Here is a 12,836-nt window from a genome sequence, read left to right as displayed (position 1 = left end):
TTCCAGCACTATTGCAAACAGCAGAGGTGGCGGCAGACATCTTTGTCCAGTGCTGCGTTCCAGTGTCTAAAAGTTTATAGCCATTTTTTGTCTATATTTGGGACCAGATAGAATAATGATGTTTCCACTCACATAAATCATAATTTAAAATCCTCTTTAATGGCACAGTCAGATTTTAAGTTACAATTTTGAAAATGTCACTTTTAGAGAGTTATTCATCAAAAGGAGGGACTGGGGACGTGTTTAACTAGGTCCAGCGTACATGCCCCAAAAGGACTAGTAAGCAAAGAGAGTACGAAGTTCCTCTGTGTATAGAAGGTAGAAGACCAGGAGGAGGGCAAAGCGTAGTGAGTCCAACAAGACCACTCCGTGTGTGCAGAGAAAAGGGAAGGGAGATTCCCTTGTCGGAACTAGGGCTCTCACACACCCAGCAAGCTAGGTGTCATGCTTCATCATATGAGCCTGCCCCTCGTCAGGTCGGCCCTGCAATACCTGACGGGCACCCAAACCAGGGCTCTTTGTCGGGGATCTTTTGTTCCTGCCGGTGGGTTCATTGGGGGTAAGAGGCCTTGTGTGTAGATGTGGGGTGTAGGTGGATGTAAAATAGGTCAGTTAGTCCTAAACAACTTTATTGGGGGTGGTAAACTGCCTAGTTAAAAGACTGAGAGGGGCACAGAACTAGTAATGATGTATCTAGAGGTGTATGTCCAGCTCTCAAGTGATCGACATGTTTCGTTCCATTGTTGGCCTATAGATCAGGGCACTTCCTCAGGATCGAATAAAACGCTATCTACACTACAGACGTAAGTACATTTCTACGTACCCAGAACACAGGTAGTTGACCTATAGATAAAATGAAGAAAAACAAAGAAAAAACAAAAACATATTGCCATGTGAATAATGGTATCAAAATAAGTGGAGTCCTCACTGCCCAACCAATCTATGGTGCTTTTGGAATATTGTGCTAGTTACAAGGCCTCAGCAATCATGGGCCACTCAGTGTGCACTTGATGTAGTCCCTGGATCACGTTGTGTGGGACAGTGAACTACATAAGATTATAACTATACCCAGTGCCTATGGTGATTTCTAATGGCATAGAAATGTAAGAATAAAACAAGATGATGGCATCAATGCAGATGCAGTCATACGGACTGTCACGGGACTCACCTGGTCTGTATGTGAGATATACTCGCTACAGTGAGTCAGCGGTATGAAAAAGGACACCAATTGGGTCCTAAGGAGAGGATAAAAACATTAAACGAATACAGAGAATGGTCAAGGGTTGTTCAAGTATGCAGACCTCAACCTGTTATTCAACAGGCAATATAGAAAAGGGAGGATTGCAACTCCGGTCGCTCACCAATGAGAACCTCTAGAGGACCAAGTTTGAGGTATTTGATCAGGTCCGCAGTACCCCCCTGATGCCGCCGGTCATCCCGATGTCAGGGGACCCGATGGACACTGAGAGAGTGCCGCGCAGCACAGGGAGACACACACAGGGACCTGTAACAACACCAGGGAGCCGGTAGGTAGCTGGAGCTGAATCAAAATACGGCAGAACGATCGCGGCCGCGCACACTCACCTCTCGTGAATTGGGGATATCAGTTCAGCTACTCACCGGCGAGTTAACACTTGTTGCCTTAAGACCTACCCTGCCACCGACACCGGGATGGTGGCGAGCAGGGGGTCGGAAGCATCTAAGTATGCCCACCGGAGCCAAAGTGTGGGCGGTGCCAATGACGTGAAGAATCACGTGGGATGCGGGAGGGCAGTAGCCCGACCTAACTATGTATTTCACCGGCGGCCATGTTGTAATGTGCAGGTTATATGTGCAGATGTAGTAAAGTTATCTTAACTCCACATGGAGTACCGCTAGTAAGCGATGATGTACCTAGTATGAAAAACGGGCCTTGCTTGATAATTAATGAATCATAGTAGCCCGGTTATTTTTTTAACAAGATTGTAAGCCAATCGCCTGCATGGTAACCCCAATCCTGTGTAGCGAATACTTGGCCCCAAATCAAGTCGAGCTAAGGGCATCCCGCGGGTGCAGGGGGTGCATATATCGAGATAGGGGGTCAGTAATAGCATTGAAGGGTACTAGTAGCTTGACGGTGTACCTCTCGCATCGCAACCCTTCGGCAAGAGCACCCAGTGGGTTTATGTTGATGAGAGGGGGTTTGACGTAGACAAACTCTGGTCTCTGGAGGGCGTCTCGGCGGAACTACTGAGTTTCGGTGGGAAAAGCTCCTGGTGGAGAAGTTCAAGTTTTCATGCTCCGGGCACCTGGGTCCTCATCGACAGTGGAATCAAGGGAGCTGCTGGATGGAGCTGAAGTGGCATCAAAGTCGATGGATTCTGATGTCAAAAGGAGAATGTAGCAGAAGTTACTGCGAAGTTGACAGAAAGTTTCTAAGACCAAGGTTTTTCAGGAGGGCTACACGACACAAGCCAAGGGTCTAAGACCTTGAGGACAGCAATTCGGGGTCAGGGTTCACTCTAGCATTGCGAAGCAACTGGGTCAAGGCCAGGTTCAGTTGGTACTAGTCAGCTGGGAATATGGGAATATGCCTCTTGAAGCTTGTTGTGTCCCTGTAGCTCAACCAGGAGGTCAGATTTATTGCCCTTGGAGTAATGTCTGGGGTCCTGGGTACAAGTGAAGCGGGTCCAGTCTTCTCAAGTCTTCAGACAGTAGGGCTTCCTCTGGTCCAGTGGTGTTCTGAGGAGGGTACTGTGGGTGCAACATGTATGCCAGGTTCAGCCTGTGAGTGGGGGCAACCCCCGGCCACTCCTTGACCAATGAACGAAAGGTTTCCAAGGGTGACTCTACCTTCTTTTGCAGACCTTCCTGTGTGTTTGACTTCAAACCGTCCCACAGTGCCCCACTCTCCCTAAAGCCTAGAACATGTCCTATCATGTGCAGAGCTCCTAAGCCCACCTCAGATGTGTGGCTAGGGAAAAGAGCAACCCCTTCCTGTGTTCACTGTAAACCAACTCTGGGCAGCTCCTCTTTCACTGGGCCTGCTGCCTGATTGGCTATGGAAACAAAGGAAGAGTGCAGCCCCAGGTGATAATTGCGTCTGTCTGTGACAAGCTACACCCCTTTGAAGTTAATCAAGTTCATGGGCACAACTCAGATCGTCACCCTGTCAGAGAAACAGAACACCTCTCCATACACATGGCCTTTGTCTCAGCTCTGGGATCAAGTTTGCATCTTACCAGGGAAGGTCATGGACGACAGTTTAAAGGTCAAGCAAATGGGCTTCGAGAGACTTAAGGCAAGCAACAGGTATTTTTTCTAAAAGTACCTATTGTAAAATATTTATTACAAACCCAGTTTTACCAATGAATTGGGATTGCAATAAATATTTATAATAGTCCAACAATTATCTCTGTAGCTGTTTCCTAAGCTGAGATGCCAATATTTAATTTAATATTGCATCTCAATCTTTTCACTGATAGGACATAATTTACTGTAAACCACTACATGTCCTGTATTTAAATACCATGCACCCTGCCTTATGGGCATTTAAAGCCAACTTAGGAGTGACTTATTATTATTTCAAGTTTAGGCATGTCAAAAGGAGTTATTTTTACAGGTCAAATTTACAATTTAACCTTGCGCAGCCAGGCTCCTGGTTGCAGGCCTGCAGTCATATTTACATTGTCACTACAGAGGAAGGCACAGTGATTGCTGAATTACACTTGTGACCTTCAACTTAGAGGACCTTGGTACACTTTAATACAACTACACTAGGGTCTTATAGGTAAGTTAAAGATGCCAATCAAGGTTATGCTAATTTCATCATATTGAAAGGAGGAGCACAAGCACTTTACCCCTGGTTAGCTGTGGCAAAGTGTATATAGCACTATAGCCAGAAAAACAGTCAAGGCAAAATCCAATGGGTACCATGCAAACGATGGTAATTTCCAACAATCTGTAATCGTTTGTGATCACCAGAAAAGTACTGGGAATCTGAAAATACTAAAAATGTGCATGTGCCTTATCAGTTCATGCACACTGGTATATACATTCTCCAACAATCCCAAGGTTTGTGAATATTGGGAGGAAAACCAATATAAAAACAGAGCAGCACAATTGGAAAGCCAATGCTGTATGATGCATAAGTCACCAGTTTGGGTAAATTGATAAGGAAAAGGGGCTTGACAGCTTGCAGCAGTCCCTTGTTCACAAATGCTCACAGGGCAGTGGGGCTTTTAGCTGCTCTGAGTCTCTTAATTGTACTCCTCTTGGGTAAGACGTGTGGACACAGTACACTCCAAATCTTTGGATTATGCGTAGGGCCTAACATTGAGCCCCCCTCCCCTTTGCGCAAAGTGGGAGTGAAAGTTACACATACTACCCCCTATCTAGGGGATAGTGTTTGGCAAAAATGTACCCCACCCAACTACGAGGAAGTCGGCTGGCATAAAGTTCCCAATTTATCCCTCACTACTGAACAATAATGAGGGGTATAGTTACTCCATCGGTAAGGACTTCTTATGCACCCTCCTCCTGCCACTGAAGAAGTTAAGGTCATAAACTCAATTTCCTATAAAATTGCATTTTTATTACAGAGACAATAACTCGATTTTCACCAACAATGCAGTTAGTTATAAAAACAATATCTTGAGCTGTAGAGAAAAGAGGGTTAAAGAGAGGGGAACCCTCCACCCAATAAATCAAAACAACACATTACACTCCAATCTTAAAGGTTGAGCTTGTATTAGTCCAAATATAAGTAACACAATGAGATGGTGTGCCCCTTAAAGTATTGAAACCACATTATCAATGGAATACAATATAGAGGACAGAACATCAAAAATAAAAGATTGAAAGGTAAATAAGCCTAGATTTTCTATACCTAACTCCACAAATATGTACCTATGTGGTACATAAATCTTCAAGGTACATAGATGTGGATTTATGAACAGCAAATCTATACTTCTCTTTAAGCAATTACCTTGTGACACTATATCACGCAATATTTTGTCCTCGATATTCTTGAGGACCACGATATTCTTGGTGTTGATATTCCGTAGTACAACCCATTGAGATTCGGTTCTCAGTAAGGATGAAGTCTACTTGAATAGTTTAAGTTAGTCTTCATTGAAACAACCTATTTTGGTAATGCACTATAATACTATTGGGGTAAACTGGGACCATCCTAGGTCCCAAGGTGGTCAAAGAAGAGACACCTCACAGGAGCGTCAGGATGCCAAATAGGGAAAGTTATTGGGTCCTCAGCTTCACATCATTGGTGCTCGGTCCGTAAGTTGAGAGGCCTTGTGAAGCAATGGGTTATTGTTCTATCATAAACTCACTGGTAGTCGGAGAGGACAGCACTCTGGGCCTTGCCCAGCAGGAGAACTTGGGTCATTGAAACTGTTTAGTGTCAACAGGTCTACCAAACCTAGCCCTACTACGAACTATAATGGTGGTATGTGAAAGGGGCTAAATATCAGAGCCTGGATATGGGTGTCTTTACTGTATTAGTATGTTATCTACTGGTATAAAGCTAAGAATTTATCAGGGCAATGTTAGTGACTGCTTATAGAAATTACTCATCCCCTGTACATATTAAGAACAATGGACATTTGGACCAAAGCGAAGGAGCGCCAACTTGTTTCAAATTCACCACGACCAATCGACAACTAGGTCTGTGGAGGGTGTCTCCCAAGTGCACCTAAATCCAATAATATGCATTCATAATGGTTTACCAAAATATTGGTACACAGGTAATGAAGACCGTTTCCCTGCCGTTCGCTTATCCTCCGGTTGGTACAATGACACCAGGGTTCGTGGTCCAACGCGTCTGACTTTTTAGTTGAAACGTACACACTGAGCAATGGATTAAACGAGGATCACCTGATAATATTATGCTCAAGTTGATGCATGAATGCCATGTCATTGGAAACATGGATGTCGATATAAAACAGACTGTTATGGACAAAATTGCAATTTTGTTGAACACACCAAAAGTGACCGGGCACCTTACTCGGTGCAAGTGGAGGACATAAGAAGTTTTAACCCCCCGTTTCTCTTGCCTTGTCCAAACACAATGAAGCTTTCAGTGTTCTGTCTGAATTAATGGAAAACGAAAACTGAGAAACCACATTAGAGGAGACCAAATCATGGAAAACAAATTTTAAGGAAAGACAAATTTAAGGAAATAAAAACATTCAAAAATTGAAGGAAACATTTTAAATCAAAGATACATTTAAGGAAAGCCCAAAATGACATTAAACATGGTGTAGTCTAGGACTACTATGGTTTTTTTTGGCTCAGGGATGGGTAATGTTTAGTGTGATGAGGGGGTGTTAGGGGTCACGAATAATTGGTGTTTGGGTATAAAAAGGGACTGTTAGGAGTTCAAAGATGGGTGGAGTGCAGGGGTGGTGAGGGGGTTTTAGGGTTCACGAATGGGTGGTGTTTAGGTGTGTGAGGTGTTTTTTGGTTTCAGGGATAGGTGGAGTGTAAGGCTGTCAAGGGGTTTTAGGGTTCATGGATGGGCAGAGTTTATGTCTGGGCAGAGTTTATGTCTGGTGAGGGTTTTTAAGGATTCGGGGATGGGTGAAGTATAGATGTAGAAAGGGGTTTTTAGGGCTCAGGGATAAGTAGTTTAGGGTGATGAGTTTTTATGGGTCATGGATACCTGGTGTTTAAGGGCGATGAGGGTTTTTGAGGGTACAGGGATGGGTGGCGTTTGGGTGTGCTGAGATGTTTTAAGGGGTATGGGATGGGTGGGGTTTAGACATAAACAGGGGTTCCAGGATTCAGAAATGTGTTGAGTTAGAGGTATTGTGTGATTGTATGGTTCAGGGAAAAGGACTTTTAGATTTCAGGGATGAGTGTAGTTTAGGTGTGGTGAGAGATTTTAGGGGGCAGGGATGGATCGTGTTTACGGGTTATGATGGGTCAGCAAATTAAAAGCATCAGAAGTAATTTTCTGGCAATATAAAATATATTAATATGAAATAATGACCCCTGAAGTAAAGGACTGTAATAAGTATCTCAGATAAAACTGTTTCTCAAAGTAATACTTGCAACCATTGCATTTCCCCTTAAAAAATGAGTATTCAAAAGCCAATTTCGACTAAAAAGACTTTCTATGAATTGGATTCTATGAAAAGGTAAATGCCACTCATTCTGAAAATTTCCATTAAACAGTTTCATGAAATGGTTTCTCAGTAATTGTATTCCATGAAATCGGTTTTCTGTGAAATCACATACAACCACGCACCTATTGGTCACTCATATTACAGAGCTTGTGAGTGTGGAAGAACAACTTTTGTTCTTTCACACAAGAAAACTGCAAGAAAAAAAAACCTACAATAAGCACTTTGTACAGCCAGCAAAGAAGTGACCTATGAAAGTGTTCATACAATAAGCAAAGAATGGCTTCATGTCAAGGTGACAAAGCATGTCTCAGCACATCAAATGCTGACTGGGTCAGAGTTTAGTTCTTGCGTCTTTATAATTTCAAGGAAGAAAGTGTCCAAGCCGAGCACAAGAATGCTCTAAGGCACAAGCTGGTGTGCAGGAGACATGCAAAACCACTCTGAGATACAAAGGTCTGATGTGTTATATCATACAGTGCTTATGGTTCGTGTTGCCAATGTCATCAAAACATAAGTTGCACATACTTTACTGTATGAATTGGTAGTTGTATCTGAGATGCTTGCCTTCATAATAACAACAATGGCCAATAATGCCAAGTCTTTAGAGGCATGCGTTCAGAAGGAAAATATTAAAGTAGAGTCATACTAGGTTTTGCAAAGTTTTTTAATGGGGAGGAGGTGTGGCTAAGAATGTTTGGCAGTACAGAGCCTCCACCATATAGGGGGTGCAATAGGGAAGTTTGCAACACGGTAAATAGAATCAATCAATTGAGCAACTGAAGGTTTGCAGACTAGGTCAGCAAAACCGTGATTGTCTGTTGTCCATATGCGCTCCCATAATTGAAGAGGACGTCCTCGCCAAGTACGATTCTTTAACCCTTTCGCTGCGGCGGGAATTCCGCCGCAGCGCTGGAGGGTGCGGGGGGCAGCGCGGTTGCGCTGTGCTCATGACGGAGCCGCTCCGTCATGAGCCACGGTTGAGCTGTGCTCATGACGGAATGGTTCCGTCATGACTCCGCCCATTTGCGTTGTCCCCCCGCACAGGCGGGGAAACAGCGCCGCGTAGGCGGAGCGGCCGCCAACGGCCGTGACATGACGGAACCGTTCCGTCATGAGCACACGGCAACCGTGGCTCATGACGGAGCGGCTCCGTCATGAGCGGGGAAGGGGTTAAGGCAGAGCACCTGCCTGTGCCTGTATGTTGTATTTACATGTGTGCAAGCAATGATGGCTGCAGAGATGTCAGACTCTTTGTGGGATGCTTACAGTTCGAGGCATGTGGGCTGCTGAATTCATATCTGTGCATAGATCGCCGCCTAGTGTTGGGTCCGGATGTTTGCACGTTGTTGTCCTGGAAGAGTCTTCGAAGTATCCTGAGATAGGTGACTCCTCCCCTGGACCACAGTGCGCATGGGCATCCTCTCCATCCTCAGATTGTTTTTTTCCTCCATTGGGTTCGGATGTGCTTATCTTGACTCAAGTTAGGAAAAACTTTTTTCAGGCCAAAAGGCCTTTAGTTCGCGTCGGTACTGTTCCCGATCGGTATCGACAGTTACTTGTTAGTTTACTGACTTCAACAACAACTTTTTCGCATCGTATCCGACCATCGACCCTACATCGACGATGGAATCGAGGACACCATTCAAGCGGTGTCCTGTTTGCAATGCGAAATATCCCCATGTCGACGTCCACCCGGTGTGCAACAAATGCCTTTCACCGGATCACGACGAATCCACATGTATGGCCTGTGCCCGATTCCGATCCAAGAAGACTCTCCGGAATCGATGAGCGGCGAGACTCGAAGCGCAGCAAGCGGCACCGGCCCCGACCAACATCTTCAGCGCCGAGGACGAAGATGTGGAAGGCGTGGAGAACCTACCCTCCAGCCCTGCTTCCGAACACGATTCCGGATCGGAAGACGTCGAAGAACAACTCTTTCACAGAGAAGAAGCCGACACCGAGGTAGGAGACTACGATGAGGCCTTAGGGGCCGAAGAAAGTAGCTCCGGTGACGAGCAAGGCCTACCCGTACAGACAGAGGATATCCCAGTGCGTCAGTCAATGGCTCCGGTCGAGGGATCGCCTTCGGGCCTTACCCAAGACCTATCCCGCAGTTCTTCGGCCCCGCCATCTGGCCCGGCCTCGGACATTCAGCGACAGCCATTAATTCCCAAAATGACTGGTTTCCCTTCCTCAAGAACGAAACCGAAAGTCGTATCGGTTCCACAGAAACCGAAACTGAAAGTGACACTGGTCGGATCGAAGCCCTCTACACCTTCGACGCCAGCCAAACCCGTCGGCACCGACCGCACCAAACGGGACTTCGGTGCCGAACTCGCAGCAGCCGACGTCGGCGCCGACCCACGGAAAAAGGCCATCGGTACCGCCAAGCCGCCTCGGCCCCCGGCACCGAAACACTCGGCTCCGGCCACAAAGGTCAAAATGGCCGCTGCGTCGCACATCGCTCCGAAAGCAGCACCGAAGGCCCAATCATCGACGTCCTCGACAGCTACTACCTCTCCTCGACTCGATGACCCCGTGGCCCCGAAGAAGTCCACGCCTGCCTCTGCAGAACCGCTCGGCGCCAAAGAACCGTCGGCGTTCCAGGTTCGACAAGTTGCAGCGTCCTTGCAACGCCTCAAAGAAAAGGCAACCCTCCAGGACACGTCGGGCTCCGAGCCAAAAAAAGCTCAAAAAGCTTCTCCAGCAATACCCAACATCACTTTTGGACTGCCACCATCCACGGCACCCAAATTGTTTGAAATTAGGACATGTGTCACCCAAACTAGGATCACACCTGCTGAATGTTCTTCTACGGAGACGTCACCGTCCCACATCATCGATGCCGACACCGGCAGACTTGTGCTCCAGAAACGGAGAATATCTTCCGAGCAGCCTTTGGACTCCTACCGGATCCCATTAAAGAAAAAGCTGCCAGCGGATTCGGAACCAGTTCTTTACGAACGTCTCCATACCTCTTACCTAGATCCACAGCCCTTCTCTCCGACACCCTCCGAAACCGATGCTTTGGAGGACTACATGGGTGACGATGTCCCCTACCCCAGAGAGATGGACCCTGAAGGCCAACAGGACCCTGACCAGGCTTGGGATGACCCTGTAGACCCGGGTGCGCCTATGGATACACAGGACACGCAGCTATATGGAGCGAAAACGTCTCCCACCGAGGACACTGCCGCATTCAAAGCCCTCATTGAACGTGCTGCGGCCAATCATGGTGTGCAACTCCACTCTGACACAATCGAGGACGATTTTCTAATGGATACTTTCGCATCCTCAGAAAGGAATATCAAAACTCTACCCATGCTGAAAGGTGTCCTTAAACCAGCAAAGGACATTTTCAAAGAACCCACTAGGGCAAGAGTAATAAACCCCAGGATCGACAAGAAATATAGGTCGGCGCCTGTGGACCCTACGTACATTAGAGGCCAGTTGCCTCTAGATTCCATTGTAGTCGCTAATGCTCGCAAAAGGGCGCACTCACAGACTACTGGCGAAGCTCCTCCCCCGGACAAGGAGTCCAAGGTGCTAGAGACCTCCGGCAAACGAGTTGCAGCTCAGGCAGCTAATATATGGCGTATTGCCAATACCCAGGCGCTCCTAGCTCGCTACGATCGCGCCCACTATGACACATTAGAAACCCTACTCCAACATCTCCCTGACCAATACAAGGAGGGAGCAGAGATCCTCATCAGGGAGGGACAACTCCTCACGAACGCATCCATTAAGTGTGCACTGGATGCCGCAGATACAGCTGCTAGAGCAATAAATACCAGCGTCATGTTACGACGACACGCCTGGCTACGAATATCCGGATTCAAACCTGAGGTTCAAAATAACATCCTCAATCAGCCGGTCAACCCCGACTACTTGTTCGGACCAGAGGTTGACACCACCCTAGAAAAAATTAAAAAGACACAGACACTGCAAAGTCCATGGGGGCTCTCCAAACACAGTCCTTTCGGAGTGGCTCCTTTCGTCGCCCCGGAAATAGAGGAGCAGGTAGAGGACAGGGGTCACAACAAACCTTCAACAAGGGCAACACACAAAGTACTTACGATAAATACACCCGGGGTGGATATCGTGGCTCCAGCACAAAGGGTAGAGGACGCGGATACGGCAATACCAGGTCCTCCCCCAAAAACAAACAGTGACGCCCTCTCCCTTCCTCCCGACCACACAACACCTGTCGGGGGAAGGCTACAAAGGTTCCTGTCCACGTGGAACTCCATCACCACGGACAGGTGGGTCGAAGATATTATCAAACACGGTTACTGCCTAGAATTAACCTCCACTCCACCCACCATACCACCAAAACACCGTCCTATGTCCTCAGAGCACTTAGCGTTATTACAGCAGGAAGTGCTAAGTATGCTGGAAAAAGGCGCAATAGAGGTCGTGCCCGTCCGCGAGCAAGGTACGGGGGTGTACTCCCTGTACTTCTTAATCCCAAAAAAGGACGGGTCACTCAGGCCTATACTAGACCTGAGACCCCTCAACAGCTACATTCTCTCCGAGCATTTCCACATGCTCACCCTACAACAAGTCCTCCCGCTGCTCAAACAGGGAGACTTCCTGGCCACGCTGGACCTCAAAGATGCGTATTTCCACATACCCATTCACCCCTCACACCGAAAATATCTCGGGTTCAATATTCAGGGGCAGCACTACCAATTCAAAGTCCTTCCCTTCGGCGTGACAACAGCACCCAGAGTGTTCACAAAGTGCCTAGCTACTGTGGCTGCACATCTACGGAGGCAACACATACACGTCTACCCTTACCTGGACGACTGGCTTGTTCAGGCAAAGTCAGCCCAGCAATGTGCCAGCCACATGTCCCGCACCATTCACCTTCTTCACAGTCTGGGGTTCTCACTAAATTACCCGAAATCACATCTCCAACCCGCACACGTAAAACAGTACCTAGGTGCGACCATAGACACTCTGGCAGCCACAGCTCAGCCAAATTTAGTGAGAATCAACAGCATGCAAATGCTGATTTCCAAGTTCAAACCCCAACACTCCCTTCCCGCGCGAGTGTTCATGCAGCTGATAGGCATGATGGCCTCCTGCATTTTCATAGTCCCACACGCGAGACTACATATGCGCCCGCTTCAGGAGTGCTTAGCACGTCAATGGAATCAGGCTCAAGGACAACTAAAAGACCTAGTGTTGGTGAGCGGTCGGGCATACAACTCTCTGCATTGGTGGAATCCACAAAACCTTTGCAAGGGCCGACCGTTCCAAGAGCCTGTTCCGCAAATAATACTGACGGCGGACGCGTCTCTCCAGAGATGGGGAGCTCATGTACTCAGTTACACAGTGCAGGGACTATGGACAATACAGCAAAAGAAGATGCACATCAACCTTCTAGAACTGATGGCAATCTTCCTGGCAATGAAAGCATTCAAGGTACACTTGTGCAACAAAGTCGTGTTGATCCGGACGGACAACATGACTGCCATGTACTATATACAGAAGCAGGGAGGAACACACTCTCCACAGTTGTCTCATCTGGCTCAGAGCATGTGGAAGTGGGCCATTCAGAGGAACATATTCCTCATGGCGGAACACCTCCCCGGCAAGGACAATCAGATGGCGGATCTGCTCAGCAGACACAGCCACCAGATGCACGAGTGGGAGCTACATCCGTCAGTACTCCAACCGTACTGCCAACAGTGGGGTCATCCAGAG

At 47.3% G+C, this 12,836-nt stretch overlaps 1 protein-coding gene across 2 annotated transcripts in view; it reads left to right on the top strand.

Moving 5' to 3' along the window:
- Nucleotides 1–12,836, top strand: part of LOC146784477 (guanylate-binding protein 7-like) — a 189,106-nt gene that overhangs the window by 139,804 nt on the left and 36,466 nt on the right. The window lies entirely within an intron of this gene.

Source organism: Triturus cristatus, chromosome 11, assembly GCF_964204655.1.
Source record: "Triturus cristatus chromosome 11, aTriCri1.1, whole genome shotgun sequence".
NCBI lineage: Eukaryota > Metazoa > Chordata > Amphibia > Caudata > Salamandridae > Triturus > Triturus cristatus.
This window is presented reverse-complemented; position numbering and strand designations above follow the sequence as displayed.